Below are 18,796 nucleotides of genomic sequence, written 5' to 3'. Positions count from 1 at the left end.
GAAAGCTTAGATGCGATTATTTTGTATTCTTTTTTTTTGGTAAAATATCACTCCTCTCTAAATTGAATTCATAAGGATAAGAGCCAAAATTCTTGAATCCTTTATTGGGTGAAGATTTAATAAGGGCCGCAATAAGTTTTTATGTTTTTTCCTCCCCAATGCAATGGGGGCGTAGTCCTTCCCTTAGTCTTTCCTCGTTTAATAACCTAGTGTTTGGAAAGCTTAGATGCGATTATTTTGTATTCTTTTTTTTTGGTAAAATATCACTCCTCTCTAAATTGAATTCATAAGGATAAGAGCCAAAATTCTTGAATCCTTTATTGGGTGAAGATTTAATAAGGGCCACAATAAGTTTTTATGTTTTTTCCTCCCCAATGCAATGGGGGCGTAGTCCTTCCCTTAGTCTTTCCTCTTTTCTTTTTCTTTTCCCAAAGTAAGCCTGAGAAACTATTAGCAGATTAGGAAATAATTATTAATAGATTAGAAGATTTTCTCAGGTTATACTGTGAAAGCAATGAAGAAAATCTACAATATAAGATTAAGGAGTAGGAGGAGGATACCAATAGAAGATGAAGGTAGAAACAGGAAAGCCATCAATTAGTCAACGTATTTTGTTTTCAAAATTTTTAAAAGAAAATATAAAATGAAAACCTACTATAATTGTGAATAAATACTCCAGGAAAGTGATAGCTTCTAGGTTAAGAATCCAAGCTGAGGCTGGCACATGGAGTCGTTGCATTTTAATCAAGAACAGCCGTCAAAGATGAAGCAATGTGCTCCATTAGGATGCGCTTTAGCTCACAAGTTCTTGCAAAGTGTCAAGCATAATATTCTTGCACAATTTAGATTCAAAGGTCTCGACAAATTGGGCTAACATCAGCTTGATTTGATCTAAAAGATGATCAAGAGATGTGTGATGCCCAATGGACTAAGTCCAATCCATTGCTGGTTTGTATTGCTTATTAAAGAACTCTATGATACTATGAGAGAACTTCTTCTTCCTTTTTGTGAGATTAGGAAAGGCTAATGCTCATCCTTTTCTACCCTATACCCATCCTTTCCTAGGAGCTAACTCGAATTGGAAGCAAACCCCAATGCCTTATCTAAGTACCAAGAGGTGCTATGATTTGCACAAATGCTAGATGTGAGCATACATGGTTAGTTAAGTCCAAGCTTGTAGTTATAAAATATCTTTTAAATTTTAGTAAAAATTTTAAAATCCAAGAGGACCACAGCAGCATGGAAAAATGAAAACCAGTAAATCAATATTTACAAAATAGATAGAGATTCCTCGTGGAGCTTGTTGCCCCATCACCCATAGTTTATAATGCTTTTGTATTCCAGTGGATTAGACTTCAATTTATCGTACAAAGACAATTCTACCACGTTGTTTGACTCTATTTTAAGAGCTTGTTTCGGAAATCCAACAAAATTAGGCTAGATCTTGTATAGAAGGTGGACTTGTTGGCCTGTCCAGCCTATATTCGGCTAAAGATCAATTCTATCTTAGACTAAAGCCATCAGTTGGTTTACAGGAACTTAAAAGAACAAAATCTATGATTTTTTTTTTTCCTCTCATTGGATTTAGGGCGGAGTGGGACCCTTGGTTGGTTTTGAACCCACCCAAATAGAGGGCTCCAATAGAAAATCCAGTCTAATTCTGCCGGATTTCTCAAATAGACTTTTGATGTAATCAAAAAAAAAAAAAAAAAGGTATTCCTTCCTACTGTTCACAGTTTGTCCGGGGGATCTTCTGCCCACCAGGTGAGCGCGTTGGACGTGAATATTCACTTAAAATCGGCAACAAGTGCCGACTTTAAGTCCGACGCCCGTCTTTGAACGTGTCGTGCACGTGATTGTTAAGCCTAAAACGACGGCATCTCCCCCTCTCCCTCCCCCGTAGATTTATATGCCTCGCTTCTCTAGTTCTCTCCACATCCCACAACTCTCGGCCAGGAGAACGTCCAGAGAAACCCTTCATCGCCTCTTCTTCGCCGCCTTTCTGCGCTCCCATCTCGTCCTCCCCTCCGTCTAGGGTTTTGTGTTTCTTTCGTCTCCTCCGATGGGGTCGACGCGTGCCGCCGTCGTCGCTCCCGACAAGTACAAGCGCCGGAAGGTCTTTGCCCACCGCGATTTCCCAAAGGGATGCGGCCGGCGGGGACAACAACTTTCCGACCTCTCCGACCCCGAGAAGGCGCCCCTGGTGGAAAAAGAACCGTTCTTGGATCCGATGGAGCCGTCGAAACCCAACAATGTAGACCGCGCCGAGAAGAAGGAGAAGGCCGGGTTATTAAAGGTCTCCGCCGTTCGGAGATTTCCCAGGGGATTGGGCAAGCCAGACGAAGAAATTTCCGAGTTCTCTGAACCAGAGGAGGAGGAGGTGGAGGCGCTGAACCGAGAAGAAAAAGATCTGTTCTTGGATCGGATGGAGTCGATGAAATCGGAAGACGTTTCAAAGGGGAGTACAGATGGGCTGGGGTTTTCTGACGCTGAGAAGCGATTTCTTTCAGAAAGATACAATCTTGCTAAGTGGAGATGGGTCTCCGCCGTCCGGGACTTCCCCACTGGCTGTGGGACGAACTCTACGAACCTGAGGTTGAAGCGAGCAGTGGCCAAGAAACCTCGATTTCGAAAGCCCGTTGGTTGTATGCCTTCCAAGAAGATCGAAAGCGGGCTGAAAGGGAACAATGGTAAGCAAACGCAAAGCATCGTTCGAGAAACTTGATTTGAATAAGGTTAGCTTTTTATTTAATTTCAATAAAATGTTGTATAATTTGCGAAAAAACCTATTTTATAATCTTGTCCATACTTAATTTGAGTCTAGGACTGTTGGATAGTTTGGCAAGATATGAAGGAGACTCGAAAGCGGTTGATGTTGCGTAATGAATTGTCATTTTGGAAACTCATTTGGACTCTGCTGAAATTGTCTTCTCTACTTGGAATGACAAATTGGTTTACAAAAATGATCAAGGACATCATCAGTAATATTTGAATTTTCTCATGTCAGGTTCGCTGTCTTTTAACTCGTGCTTTACAATCTTGTCCATTCTTTATTTAAATGAAGAGCTATTGGATTGATTTGATAAAATATCAAGTAGACTGAGAAGCACTTAACGTTACATAATGCATGGTCATTTTTCGAACGTATTGTGATTAACTCATTGGTTGCCATTGCCCATTTAGTGTGCTTATAAGACTGATCGATTTGCATAAACAATCAATGACTTCGTCAATATCCAAATTGTTCATGTCTGTATTCCAAAATGTTTTGCCCACGTTACAATATAATGAAAGCTCTGTTCAGGTCATCAGTAGTCTGATCTCAGAGCAAGGTTGGCCTTCCATGGCTTGATAACTAGAAGATTATCTTGCACTTTTGTTCAATGTGTACCCAGTTCTCACTCCACTTGGATTACCACCAAAGTTTTATGATAGAAGCAAACTATACCGCCTTATATGATTAATATACTCTTGGCTTTGTACATTGTCTCCACGTAGTTACATCACTACTCTCGTCCATGTACATTTGACTGCTGGGCTCTTGTTGATCTGGTAATCTCTAGTGCTTGAGCATGGTAACGTTCACATTCTCATCCACTTTGGTCAAGAAAATATTTACATCCGCATCATGTGGCAGGAGGAGTATGCTAAGCTATTCTTTAAGCTCCAATTCCTGGAATATGTCGGTGCTAATAACCATTCCTGTTAGAATGGTTAGGGCATGCTTCAGCTAATAATCACATCCTGGCATGGGAAGATAAAAGATGTGAGATGTTAATAAATCTCACCTATGAGGTGTCTTTCCTTGTCTAGGATTCGTATCATATTGATATTCATCTTGAGCAATAAAGCTGCAGCATCTGCCCCATGGCACAACCAATTAACTGGTTGTTTCTTGGCCTGTAGAGGTAGATTGCAACTCCAATTATTGCAATTGGAATTGCAAGAAGCTAAAACAACCATCTCTAAAACAACCATCTGATTGCATGTAGTCCAATTACTATTATATTATAATTATAACTATAGTAGAATCATGGATCTAAGGGCAGCTAGAGGTTGACACACCATCCCCTTCTCCATGATATTCAGAGGATGACATAAGCGTGCAGACATGTCTATCGAAAAGCAAACGATACTGTGAACGGATTGCCTCTTATATAGCTCACCATTCAAATGATATGTTGCGGACACAGATGGTGGCAGTGCCTCTTGGATTTTAGGATATTTTATTTTTTTGATTTTGTAGGATGTGTACACATGATACTCGCATGACCATCCCAATTTACATAAAAAAAAAAAAAGCAGCATGGAATGGAGGCAGAAAGATATGGTAGGAGAGAGTGGAGAGAAACAAAAGGGGTAATTTAGAAAAAGTCAAATGATTTCAATGCATCCAAGCAGCAATATTGTGAAACCTTGCTATGGAGCCGTATGGGCATCCAAAACATAGGCTTGTGACATGACATTAGTAGAGAAGAACCAAATAGCAGACACCATGTCTCCTATTTTGAGCTATTTTTCCACTTTCACGGCTTTGGACTTTCAAGCCGAAGTCGCTGTGAGTGGTGATGGGGTTGCTTTATGCATGCCCTCGACTTCCCACCTCACTTGCCCTTTGGAGCAATGAATCACCTCCTCTTGACGACCTCCTCTGCACCACCCGCGAGTACCCAAAGGTCACCTATATATCCGGCTCTCGTTATGCCTCGTTGATTCTGTTAATGATCTCTCGAGGTCTTCGAGTGCTTAGCTACTCCCCAACAATGATATTGGTCCGATTAGACAAACTCTTCCTTCATAGCCTGATTTTAGGTAGCTTCGGTGACTGTGAGGCCTAGCAGGCATTTTCCCCTTCTATGCCGCTCAAAGTAAACCTCGGATGGTGATCTAAGTTCTTTTTTCTTTTTTTTCTTTTGCCGTGGATCCGTGGATCTATGATCTGAATTTAACCTAGGGTTTCTCCCTCCAATGGTGTTTTTTTTTTTTTGGGTTCGACGATCCTTTTGGATTCAATTCATGGATTCATGGGTTGATTTTCCTTGAATAGAAGCTGTTGCGGTCAATTCCCTCGTCGCCTGATCGCCGGGGACGTGCACCTGCAAGGAAAGTCTTCACTGACCGAAGATGCCTCCGACAGGGACCCTCTGATGCTTAAGTCAGAGAGGAGACTAGGCAACAGTGAAAAAATCAGGGGCTCAGCGAGAGAGAGAGCTTACCAAAATTATTGCCTTACCCCGTTTTATAGTAGAATGCGGTATGGTCCCTCCATTAATGGTGTAGACAACTGGAGAGTTGTCAAATCGTCGGGGACTATCAAATCGTTGTGGGTTGTCAAGTCATTGGAATTAGTCCATGTCCTTGGCAGGACAATACCCCATGGCGGTCATACAGCATGTCCTTGGCAGAACAACAGCCCATAGCGGTTGTACGGCATTTGGACGGGCTGGCCGACTATATGTCGGTATTTGATTACCGGGACGTCGGGTGGTGACTCGGAAACACCATCGGCTGATCTGGTACCTTGTAGAAGTCGGATGTCGGCTGCCACCTCCGACAGTGAGTCGGTGATATGGATTTGGCCGTTCGGTCGGTTGGAAACAGTATTGGCCTGTTTGGCCGGCATACCTTTGGCCGGATATCGTCGGCAGTCATTGTCGGAGTCGTCTGTCCGTCCAGTGGGTAGAGTCGGGCGTCGGTCGGACCATTCCGAGGATAAGTCGTCATATAGGGGTCAGCCGGTATATCCCAACAGTTGTCCCCCCCCTCCTGAGTTTGATGTCGTGTTGGCCCACGTTACCACGTGGGCGACGGCCTTGGACGAAAGGAGTGGTTTTCCATCACGTCATGTTCCGACTCCAACGACCGTACTAACGGACGATCCGGTGTCAGACATTTCATCGGGAACGCAAACCACCGTCGGTATAATTTCGAGACGCGATTTTTCCGCCACGCGTCAGGAGGCTATTGGGTCGGAACCGTTCGTGCGGATGGAGGCGACATGGCTTGATCTGGGGCAGGTAAGTCAATCCGTCGGACCGAGGAAGGGCCCAGGCGCTGCCACGTGCCAACATCCAGGAAACCCTCGTTCGACGTGCTTTCATCTCGACCGTCGAAGGGCGTTATATATATGCGGTCACTCATATCCAAAGTTTCACTTTTTACTGCCTTGTTTTTGGCGCTGAGGCCCTGTCGAGTTGTCCCCCAATCCCAGATAGCTGTTTCCGTCCTCTTTCTTTGAAAGCTCTTCTCGAAGTTTTTCATTTTTGTCCCTTTGCATTTTCGCTCCCTTTGCATTCTCCTTTTTATTCTTTTTTCTTGGGGCTAGCGTTATGGCTAGAACCTCTCTTCAAGGAAGTCAGTCGGAGAATCCGACAGATGATTCTCGATCGACCCCGGAGGTGGAGGCTTCTTCACTTTCGGAGTCGAACGTCGAACGGCTTAGGGAACAATATGGTATCCCGGAGCAGTTCTGACTTTTCGCCCCTGGGGCTGAGGGACGGGTTAACAACCCGCCTCCGGGCCAGGTGGCCTTTTATGTTGAGGACCTTCGGGCAAATCTCCGCTTCTCGATTTCGGAGTGCGTCCAGAATGTCTTGGATTATTACGGGCTTTGCCTGGCGCAACTGGCGCCGAACTCAGTTCGGTTAATAATTAGCTTCGCTTTGTTGTGTCAGCTCTTGCCGATCTTTCTTCGCATCTCTCTCTTCCGGGCGTTCTTCGTCCTCTGACCTCACCCGAAAGTCCGAGGGTGGTAGTTCTTCAATCCTCGGAAGGGCCTTTCGTTCATTACCGATCTTCCATCGTCGATCCGCGGATGGAAGAATCAATTTTTCTTCGCTTCTTCTTCGTTACCCTGGAGGTTTCCTTCTTGCTGGGAAGACACTCGAACTCAGCCGAATGAAAACAGTTGGATGGAGGTAGAAGACCGAGAGGACTTTCACTGATTGAAGGATATGTCGGTGCCAAAGCAGAGAGAGCTCGTCACCGAACAAGCTCTCTATGACGTCGGCCTAAGTTCGGTTCCCCGCTTAGGTATAGTTCGGTTTGTCGGTCGTCTTTTGACTTTTTCATCCGTCTTCGGACTTGTGCTAATCTTTCGTTGAAATTGCAGGCATACCGTCGAGAGTAAGACTAACAGATGCCGACATTCGGCAGCACGCGGCGAGGAAGAGACCGACGCCCGGGGCCGAACCTTCGCGGCCACCCAAGAGGCCCCAGACATCATCCCCGACTGCCGTTGCGAGGGTGGCTGCACAGCCTGACATCGAACGAGCGTCGGGCTTTGAACCGATCATCGCCTTATCAGCGCCGGTGGTGCCACCCGAGGTGCCGTCCGAGGAAGGGGCGGCGGAGGGGGCAGCCGAAGGAGTATCGATGGCCCCGTCTGTGGAAGAGGTTCGGGTCGAAGCACGAGAGCCCAAACGACCTGCGGCGGCTCCCATCGCGCCCTCGGGAGCAACTCAGTTGAGTTCAAGCTTTCCATCCTTCTCCGATCTCCGAGCCTAGGTGACTGATCGGAGGAAGGCTCCGATGGTGCCGGCGGACGACTCAAGGTCGGTGGTCCGCGTCGCATCATCCGACGTTCGGGTTCTCAAGGGGTCATCGGCCCTGGCCAACCACAATTTGGCTAGGAGGTTGTGTCAGGCAACCATTCTCCCAACCGATCGGGAGCTCTTGAAAAGTCGGCCGGTGACCGAGATGCTCTCTTCATTCTACCCAACCATGATCGAAGTGAGTTCTTCTTTTTCTTTCCTCTCCATTATTATTTTTATTATTTTATTTTTCTGACGACCGACCTTCTACTTACAGCTGATCTACAACATGTCCAAGTTGGAGGCCGGGTATCGGAGGTTCGGTGACGTCCAGACGGCCTGGAAGGATAGGGCGGAAACCGTCGAAGTAAAGAAGGCGACGCTGGTGGAACAGCTGAAGCTGTCGGTCGAATGCGAGGCCAAACTCGAGGAGGAGATTTTTCGACTCACCGACGGCCTGACTGCCTCGGAGGCCGAACTTCAGTCGGCCCGCGAGCAGGTCAAGCACAAGACCCGTTCCGCTCATCGGCTGCGGCGTGAGCGGGACGGTTGCATTAGTGAGCTCGAGGTCGAGCGCAAACAACTTCGGGTTAGCCTGAAAAATCTGGCTAAGGTCAAAGAGAACCTGTCCTCCGCCCAAGCCAACGCCGACATAGCGAAAGCGGAGGCGGAGTCGGCTAAAGAGGTGCTGAGCCGGACGGTGGAGGACTTCCATGGCTCGGACGAGTATCGGGAGGAGCTTCTCAAGAGCGGCTTCATCTCCTACCGAGTGGGGTACGAGGACATCCGGGATGCAATTCAGAGGCTGCACCCGAAACTTGACCTGAGCAGCATCGTCCCTCCGGGGTCGGAGGACCAAGCCGCAGAGGAGGAGCCGACCCAATACCGGAGGATCAGACGGCTGCGGAGGAGGCCGTCCTTGGACCGATGGAACGAGCTACCGAAGGTGAGGTGGCTCCAACCTCCGATCCCACTCCGACCCGAGTGGGTACATCGATCGCTCTCGAACCCTTCCTAGTGCAGGAAGTCGATTCCGACGAGTAGTCGGAGTGTCTGCTCCGTTGTTTTTATTTTGTTTTTGTTTCACCTTTGATACTTGTAATCAGACTTCGGTCCAATTTTGTAAGTCTAACTTCAACTAAATGAAATCGAAGACTTCTCGAATTTTCTCCTGCATGCGGTTCAAAGTGTATGTCTCGCCGAGATATCTTCGAGTGTATAAGTCGTAGCTCTAACATATCTCGTTAGGACGTTCGGTAGGATCCAGCGTAGTTAATCAAGATAGTCAGTAGCGTGCGCCATGCTAAGAGCAGAGTAAGCCCCGATCGCAGGCCGACATCCTGACTGTCATACAAGTTGCATAAGATTCGATGGTCGAGAGTCGTTCGACGCAGTTAGCTCTGGTGTCGACTGCAGGTCGAGCGTCCATCGTCCAGACCTTGGTCGGGTGTGCACGTCGAGTCGAGTGTCGATCAATCTTCGAACGTAGCTCGTTGACATGATCATTCTGTAGAATCTGATAGTCGAGTAGTGTCCGATGTATTTGGTTAGGATAACGATGACAAGTCGAATATCCGTTGTCCGGCCTTTGGTCGGGCATATACGTCGGGATGTATGATAAATGGTGGCAAGCCGAATATCCTTCGATCGATCGTGACCAAGTCGGTATGTCGCGAGTGCGACCGTGGTCATCTTGGCGTTTTGTCCTTCTTAGTCGAAGCTAAGTCGGCAAGTTAGCCAGCCGCATTGATCGAGAGTCGACTGTGGGAGGAGCGCGGCTTCAACTTAGAGAGGTTTCATCGCCAGCGCTGGCTTTCCGTTGTGTAGACAGAACGGTTCTCGTAAGAGTTCGATGTGTCGTCGGTGATCGGGCTGTAGGTTCCCAACGAAACGTTGGATCCAAGTCGGAGCGTCGGAGCTCGTACTTCTGGCGAGGGCTGACCCTCGGTGGAGAACCAAACTTTGTAGACTCTGGGATTTTAAAATTGAGTTGTATTCCGAACAAGGGCATACAGAATTCACTGATGATACAATTTTAGGTTGTCGGCATTCCAAGTCCGGAGAATGGCCGTCCCTTCTAGGGTCTCAAGTTGGTAAGCGTCCGGCCCGCAGGTGTCCGTTATCTTGTAGGGTCTCTCCCAGTTCGGAGATAGTTTCTCTTGATCCAGAGGCTTCAAGACTTCCGCCTTTCTTAAAACCAGGTCTCTAGGTCTGAAAAACTTTGGTTTAACTTTAGCATTGTAGTATCGGACCACTCTTTGTCGGTAGGAAGCCATTCGGAGTTGAGCCTCGCGTCGGAGCTCGGGTAGGAGGTCCAAGTCAGCTCTCCGACACTCGGAGTTGCCTGGTTCACAGTACTGCTCAACTCTAGTCGATGGTAGTCCGATCTCAAGTGGGACTATTGCCTCCGTCCCATAGGCCAAATTGAAAGGAGATTCTCCGATCGGAACACGGGGCATCGTTCGGTAAGCCCACAGGATCGAGTGTAATTCTTCGACCCAGAGGCCTCTAGCTTCGTTCAGTCGAGTCTTCAATCCATGTAGAATGGTCCAGTTGGTTACTTCGACTTTTTCGTTAGACTGTGGATGTCCGATCGAGGTCAGCTTGTGCGTGATATGAAATCTCACACAGAACTCTCTGAAGTCATGGTTGTCGAACTGTTGCCCATTGTCGGTGGTGATAGTGTGTGGCAGTCTGAATCTAGAGGTGATGGACTTCTGGATAAAGTCTTCCATCTTACGCTCGGTGATTTGTGTCAGAGATTCGGCCTCCACCCACTTGGTGAAGTAGTCGATTGCGATGACTATGAACTTTCTTTGGCCAGACATCGGGGGGAAAGGATCGAGTATGTCGATTCTCCATTGGGCGAAGGGCCACGGGACGACAATGGAAGTCAGCTGGTTGGTAGGCTGGTGTTGTATGTTGGCGTACTTTTGACATGGTTCACACCTCCGAACCAAATCAGCCGCATCTTTCTTCATGGTGGGTCAGTAGTAACCTTGCTGTAGGACTTTGTAGACCAGGGATTTGCCCCCCAGGTGACTTCCGCAGATCCCTTCATGCACCTCTCTGAGTGCGTAGTCCACATCCGTCGGTCCCAGGCACTTTAGCAAGGGAAGGGAGAACGACCTTTTGTAGAGTCGCCCATCCATCATTACATATTGGGAGGTCATCCATCAGAGTCGCTTGGCTTCCGCGGGGTATTCGGGGCTGGTTCCGTTAGTGAGATACTGAACGATCGGATTCATCCAGCTTGGCTCGATCGTCAGTTGTAGCACCTCCTCAGCCTTGTCGACGTTTGGTTGCTCGAGACTCTCTACGAGTGTCCGGCCCAAAGCACCATAGACGGATGTTGCAAGCCTGGAGAGTGCGTCGGTCCGAGCATTCTCCATCTTGAGAATGTGGGAGATCTCGAAATACTTGAGGTGCGTCACAAGATCTCTCACTTTCTGAAAATATTTTGCCATGGTCGGATCCCGCGCTTCAAATTCGCCTCTGACTTGCCCTACAATCAGCTGGAAGTCAGAGAAGACTCTGAGGTTGTCGATCCCGAGCTCCTTCACCACTTTCAAGCCAGCGAGAAGCGCTTCATACTCGGCTTGATTATTAGAGGCTTTGAAGTTGAATCGGAGGGCGTACTCGGTAACTACTCCCTCCGAGTTGGTAAGCAGGAACCCGGCCCCGCTCCCTTGAGCATTGGAAGCTCCGTCTATGTGTAATACCCAGGTTGACACGGGGTTATATCCAGAGGTCGCAACTTCTTTGGAGCTCCCGTCTTCTGACATTTGGTCGGTTGTCAGGCATTCCGCAATGAAGTCAGCCAGAACTTGGGCTTTCAAAGCAGATCGCGGTCGGTACTAAATGTCGAACTCGCTCAGCTTCACCACCCATTTCGTCAGTCATCCTGATGTGTCGGGGCGATGCAGGATCGCCCTCAGGGGTTGGTCGGTGAGGACCACGATGGCGTGCGCTTGAAAATACGGACGGAGTCGTTGCGCTGATATGACCAAGGCAAATATCATCTTCTCCGCTCTTGACTATCGAGTTTCGGCTTCATGGAGCACTTTGCTGGTATAATATATGGGTCGGTGAATTTGGCTCTCGTTCTTCCAGACGAGTACCGAACTAACCGCCTCTGGGGCGGTAGCCAAGTAAAGGTATAATGTTTCTCTGACCTCTGGCTTTACAAGCAGGGGTGGAGAAGTCAGATATTTCTTCAAATCTTTGAAGGCTTGCCGGCACTCATTCGGCCAAGAGAAGTTCTTTGTCTGCCTCAGGGTTTTGAAGAATGGAAGGCATCTCTCAGCCGACCGAGAAATGATCGGCTGAGTACGATGATCCTTTCATTGAGCTGCTGTATTTTCTTTTTGGTGTTCGGGTGCCGCATGTCGATAATCGCCTTTATCTTCTCGAGGTTGGTCTCAATTTTGTGTTGAGAAATAAAAAATCCAAGGAACTTCCCCGAAGTCACCCCGAAGGCGCACCTGGTTGGATTTAGCTTCATCCGATGTCGCCGAAGAGTGTGAAAGGTTTCTTCCAAGTCTTGGACATGATCTGAAGCCTGTGCGCTCTTCACCAGCATGTCGTCCACGTACACCTCCATGTTGCGTCCGATTTGAGCTTTGAAGATCTTATTGACGAGGCGCTGGTAGGTGGCTCCGGTATTCTTCAGACCGAAGGGCACACTCTGTAACAGTAAAGGCCTTTGGCGGTCACGAAGGCCGTATGCTCTTCGTCCTTGGACGCCATCCGGATCTGGTTATATCCGGCAAAGGCATCCATGAAGCTGAGCAGTCGATGATCGGACGTCGCATCCACCAGTTGGTCGATCTTTGGCAGTGAAAAGCTGTCTTTCGGGCAGGCTCGATTCAGGTCGACGTAGTCGATACAGATCCTTCACATTTTGTTGGCTTTCTTCACCATGACGACATTGGCGAGCCAATCGGGATATGTGGTTTCTCTGATGAAGCCCGCCTCGAGTAGTTTGTCTACTTCCTCGTCGATGGCTTTCTATTTTTCGGAGGCGAAAGACTATTTCTTCTGTCGCACCGGCCTCATGCCAGGGGCGATGTTGAGTCGGTGAGTCATTGATTTCGGAGGAATGTCGGACATATCCACTGCCGACCAAGCGAATATGTCGGCGTTGGCTTTCAATAGCTCTATCAGCTGCTGTCGCTCCGGGTCGGATAGTTGCGACCCGATCCAGATCACCTGTTCAGGATTCTTTGCCATCGGGATGGAAATCAGCTGTTCAGCCAGTTCACCCCGTTCCTCCTCTTCCCGTTGGTCCAACTTGTCGACCGACAGAAAATCCTTCGATTTATTATTTTGAGTTGAAATTTGGAAGCATCGCCGAGCGAACTGTTGATCCCCACGCATTTCTCCAGCTCCATTTTTAGTCGAGAACCGGACCAGCAAGTGATATGTCGATACTATCGCTTTGAGAGTATTTAGTCCAGGTCTTTCAAGTATAACGTTGTAGGCCGAAGGTATTTGGACGATCGTGAAGGTCATGTAGACGGTGCTTTATCGTGGTTCGGCCCCAGCTGTCATGGGAAGAGCAATTTTCCCTTCCACTGTGACGACCTCCCCGGCGAAACCTACTAGGGGCATAGAGACTCTCTTGAGTCGGTCGGTCGACAGTCGCATTCGGAAGAAGGTCGAGTAAAACAAAATATTAGTCGAACTTCCATTATCAACAAAAATTTTTTTTACATTATAATTCGCTATTGTTGTCGAGACAACAACAGCGTCATCATGGGGAGTTTGGATTCTCCAAGCATCTTCATCTGTAAAGATGATTACATCATCCTGGCATGGCTTCTTCGTCGACTCCCCTTCAGCAGTCGTCCCTCGATCCAGTCGTTTGGAGATCATGTTGATGACTCTGGCAGTAGGCTGATTGTTCGCTACCTCTTCAGTCGGTTGGAGTCGTCGATCGGGAAGGAGTCGAGTTGACGGGTCCCTTCGATACTTTTCGAGATATTTCCATCGTATGAGGGCCTCTATTTCATCCTTGAGATGGATGCATTGCTCGATGTTGTGACCGTGGCCCCGATGGAATCGATAGTATTTTCTCCGATCGTGGCCCTTTGCCTTCAGAGGCGGAGGCCGTCGCAGATATTCCGCTCCTTCGATCTCCATCAAGATCTGCGCACGAGGAGCAGAGAGAGGGGTGTAGGAGTCATACCTGCGATGCATCGGTCTCAGACTCCACCGTCGGGGCGATCTCAGGCTCCGTCGTCGCGGCGAGGCCCGTTTATCGATCGGGGGCCTGCTGGGTTCAACAGGAGCTCGATTTTTCTTCCGCTTCTTCTTCTGGCCCGTGCCCTCGGTTAGATGCCGGTCGGAAGCTCCTTCGTCTGTGCGCATGTATTTGTGCGCGCGCTCCAGCAATTCGGCATACATCCGGAGGAGGATCTTATCCAAGGAATATGTGAATCGGAACCCCCTTAGCCCCCTCTTCATGGTCGAGATAGCCATATCTTCGTTGAGATCCCGAACCTTAAGTGTGGCCGCATTGAATCGGGCCACAAAGTGTCGGAATGTCTCATTTTCTCCCTGCTTGAGGGAGAAAAGACTGTCCGAGGTTCGTGGCGATTTTCGGTTGGTGCTGAAATGAGTCACGAAAGAATGCTCGAACTGTCCGAAGGAGTGGATACCTCCTGAGCAGAGGTCGGAGTACCAGGCCCTGGCAGCTTTACGTAGTGTGGCAGAGAAGCCGATGCAGAGGAGGGCATCAGTTGCCCCTTGAATTGTCATGAGAACCTTGTAGCTCTCCAGATGGTCAACTGGGTCGGTGGAGCTGTCGTAAGGCTCCACATGAGGCATCTTGAACCGACTAGGGATCGGTTCGTCGAGGATAAATCGGGAGAGAGGTTGGGTGGTCCGAAAGTCGACGTCGTTTGAAGACTTCTAACCATCCGTCTGGAGCTGGGCAAGCCGACGGTCGATTTCTTCGAACTTACGTTCGTAGTCGTCCAACCGTCGGTGTTGAGAAATCCCAGGGGTCGAACCTCTCGACAAATTTGAGAGTGAGGCGAATGGTGTCCGCGGCCGCTTCTCCTTCCTCGCTCGCTCCAGCTTCGAAGGAGAGGGACGTCGAGACCGATGGGTGTCGCGTCGTGGCTGCCTTCCCCCTTCTCGGTGGGAGTGCTGAGACGGCTGCTCTTGAGGAGGAGACGAAAGTTGATGCGGGCGTCGGTGGCTGCTTCTGGACGGCATCGGGTGCGCCGTCGGTTGTTCTGCCGACCGCTGCGGCAACTGGATCAGTTGCTGTTGGAGATTTTTGACCGCGTCCATCAGAACAGTCATTTGCTGCACGATCGCCGCAATCTGTACCTCCGTGGTCACCACCGGATGCGGAGAGCTGGGTTCCGTCATGGATGGTAAAGGAGGGGCCTCTTCCCGACGGGAAGAGTACCTCGCCTATCTGGTAACTCTCGATCGCTGAGCCCTGATTTTTGTCATCTCGAGAGATTTTTCAAGCTCTATGGAGGTCGCTGTCTTACTGCCGCTGCGGTCGCAGCCCCCTTACCTGGCGCGCCAAATCTGTTGCGGTCAATCCCCTCATCGTTTGATCGCCGGGGACGCGCACCTGCAAGGAAAGTCCTCACTGACTGGAGATGCCTCCGGCGGAGACCCTCCGATGCTTAAGTCAGAGAGAAGACTAGGCAATAGTGAAAAAATTAGGGGCTCAACGAGAGAGAGAGCTCACCAAAACTGTTGCCTTATCCTGTTTTATAGTAGAATGCGGTATGGTCCCGCCATTAATGGTGTAGACAACTGGGGAGTTGTTAAATCGTCGGGAGCTATCAAATCGTCGTGGGTTGTCAAGTCATTGGAATTAACCCATGTTCTTGGCAGGACAATGTCCCATAGCAGTCGTACAGCATGTCCTTGGCAGGACAACAGCCCATAGCGGTTGTACGGCGTTTGGACGGACTGGCCGACTATATGTCGGTATTTGGTTGCCGGGACGTCGGATGGTGACTCGAAAACACCGTCGGCTGATCTGGTGCCTTGTGGAAGTCGGATGTCGGCTGCCACCCCCGACAGTGAGTCGGTGATATGGGTTCGGTCGTTCGGCCGGTTGGAAATAGTATTGGCCTGTTTGACCGGCATACTTTTGGTCGGATATCGTCGGCAGTCATTGTCGGAGTCGTCTGTCCGTCCGGTGGGTAGAGTCGGACGTCGATCGAACCGTTCCGAAGATAAGTCGGCATATAGGGGTCAGTCGGTATATCCCAACAGAAGCTAAGAGTTTTTTCTATTGTGGAGGTGGAGGCGTTGTTTTTTGGATTTTTGAGTTTATTTAATGGATTTATGGGTTGATTCACATTGAATAGAAGCTAAAGTTTCTCTTTACAATTGTGGCTTTTCCCTTTTTTTTCGGTTGACTTCGTGGATCCATGGGTTGATTCTCCCTGTGTTCATATTATTAGTAAAAGAAAGAAGATGATACATACTACGTCAATAAAGGGAGATCCCACCATCACCTTGGGGGTGATTATATTTCCCACCATCAACAAAACATACAACTGTATACCTAAAGTTTTAAACATTGCTGGCAGGCCGGCAAAACAAACAATATCCAAAACCATAAAAATAAATAATAATAATAATAATAATAATAATAATAATAATAATAATAATAATAATAATCTATTTAAAGATATCACGCACAGCAAGTATATATGAAACTCATTCGTGGTTCATTTGCGCGATAAAAAATGCCCGGTCAAAAGAATGCAAAGAGAGTGGATCCGAAGGGTCAGTGTTCATCCAGGAGTTGCTCTTTTCCCCTGAAAGATTATCTAAGGTTATTTTCCAATCAAAAGTGCCTTATGGAGATGGGGATTGAGGCTCCCTTCAACTTGTTGACCATCCTAATGAGGAGTCCATGCTGCATGAGCTGTTTCCACGTCCGAGAGCACTTCAGTTGGAGGCTTGCTGATACCTCATGGAGGTTTTTGCAGCCTACGACCCTCGTTGATTCCTATCTGGTCTCGTTGGTGGGATCTACGAGGAGAACAACCACCAACTATCAGGATATCAAAATTGCTTATATTGCCTACTACATTTGGCTCAGTGAGAATGCCCCCATTTTTGAGAGAAGAAGTCAATCTTTGAGATTTATTTTGAAGAGAGCCGTGGAATCATTCAGTCCCATTCCATTGGAGAGCCTGTGATGGTGAGGGATCTTTGGACTCTTGTTTAACCCTTGTAGAAATTTGAATAGTTCTCGTTACTTGAGAGCCCCTCGCCTTCAAATTTTTTCAAAATGAACTTTAATGGTAGCATGACAAATGGCGGCAACATTGGAGGTACATGATTTGTGATCTGAGATTTCATCTCTAAATTTGTGATGGCTGGCAATAGTTTCTTCTATGACATCTCTGTTTCAAGTGTTGAGTTGAGTTGAGGACAGTTTGAAAGGTCATCATTTATAGGCCCATCCTTAGGTTGATCATAGAAGATGACTCAGTCACGATAATTGGCTGGATCCAAAGTTAAATGAATGCAAGTTGTACGCATATGTTGCTGCAAGACATCTGCAAACTGATGAAGGGAAGCATTGAATTGCGGGCCACTTTTGTCTATCATGATGCTAATAAAGTCACGACCAGTTTGCATCCCGAGTGATATTATGTGGGCGAGACATCATTCATTCTTCTTTCCTATAGCTATATTTTGTTTTCCAATGTTGTTAGACGTACTTATACTGTGTAATGAATTATCCATCTTATACAAAGAAGAGGGGAAGAGAGGGGAAAAACAAACAAACAAGGAACAAGAGGGCAACCGAAATGCAAAGCACACTGCGAAAGTCTTATCTTCGGCCCCGCTGTAAATTGTTTCAATCGTCAACTGGATGTGGGGCTCGGGTTGTATCTTTCGCGTGAAAGAATGATTCAATTTAATATCGTAGTGATAGTCCAATTGGAACGGCCGTTAACCCCTTGTCTCCACGTTCAAGATTCAAATCTATAAACTGATTAAATAAAGATTAAATTTTGATATCTGTATGCAAATTCGTAGAGTGGTATCTGGTTTCTTTGATGTTTTGATGGTGTTGAGAATGACGTACTTATCTGGTCCATTTGGATATGATGGGTAGAGATTGAGTTATTTTTATGATCGTCTCGTATCTCGTATCGGACATTCTTCTAACAGATCGAGATTCTTATTGATAACGACCAAAGGAGATAGTTATGTTGGATATTTTCTTTCAATCTATTTTTTTTATCAAAAAAAAAATTCAACTTCGATCGCGATATCCACCATTGGATCATGCAATAGGCGCCTAAAAAGGTCTCGGATTGCTTTGACAGCTGTGCAGGTCCAGATCCAACGTTTTAGGTCGCCAGATACAACGCGAACCCGTTGGACGCGTGGGCCCTACTACCTAACAATGCGCGCGTACTTAGGAGGTCTGGTCGAGGTCATTACAGGAGGAGGGAAAGTCCGCTATATAAACCACACCGTGAGACGGTGTTGGTGACGAGGGTTGCTCTTCTCCGGGTCTACACCTCGCTGATGCCAAACCCCGAAGACCCCCGATTGGAAACGGAGCACTTTCTGAGTCTCTCCCATCTCTTTCCAACATCTCTCGTCTTTTCTCCTCCTCCTCCTGAAAAGCTATCAGAGCCCTCTTTAGGGGAACCTTGCATCCCTCTCCTCCTCCTCTCTTCCCTTCTAAATTTCCTCGTCCGCCAGCGATGGCTACTCCGGCCGCCGTGAATCCCTTGAGAAGGCCATCGGAGACGGCGGATGATGAAGGACCGGGAGCCTCAGCCAAGAAGCAGAAGAGGGAATGTCAAGAATTCGAACCAAGAAGGTTTCTTGATTTTTTTTTTTCAAGAAACATGTTTCTTGTTTCTTCTTTTAAGAAGAGGCATTGATGGGTTTTCTTGGTCTTTTGGTTCGTGATCTTTTGATTAAGGTTTGTTGAAATAAAGATTCGCTGTTTTTTTCCAAGAAGAGCGTTCTTTTTGTCTTCTCTTTGTGGTTCCTTGAATTTTTTTTGGGTTTCTTCGGCTACCAGGTGTATGAAGTGCTGTTGCGGAGGAACACGGATCGGGAAAGACGATGACCAGTTCAAAAAGATTGGAAAGGAACTTAAGATGAGCGGGGACCGCTGGCTCCTTATATTTCTTGCTCCCATCGTCCATCATCAGTCAGGTCAACTCGAACTCAAGATTCCTTTTTTATCTTCCCCTCTAATTATCATATAGTGGTTTCGTTTTCGTTGCCAAGATTTT

The 18,796-nt window shown here is 47.7% G+C and overlaps 1 non-coding gene across 1 annotated transcript; it reads left to right on the top strand.

Moving 5' to 3' along the window:
• Positions 1-1,917: 1,917 nt before the first annotated feature.
• On the top strand, positions 1,918-18,784 carry LOC105036826 (endoribonuclease Dicer homolog 3a). The gene is made up of 4 exons (XR_012140237.1): positions 1,918-2,735; positions 2,825-3,007; positions 17,867-18,402; positions 18,590-18,784. It is a non-coding gene; the product is annotated as an endoribonuclease Dicer homolog 3a (transcript).
• The last annotated feature ends 12 nt before the right edge of the window (positions 18,785-18,796 follow it).

This window comes from Elaeis guineensis, chromosome 3 (assembly GCF_000442705.2).
Source record: "Elaeis guineensis isolate ETL-2024a chromosome 3, EG11, whole genome shotgun sequence".
Taxonomy (NCBI): domain Eukaryota; kingdom Viridiplantae; phylum Streptophyta; class Magnoliopsida; order Arecales; family Arecaceae; genus Elaeis; species Elaeis guineensis.
This window is presented reverse-complemented; position numbering and strand designations above follow the sequence as displayed.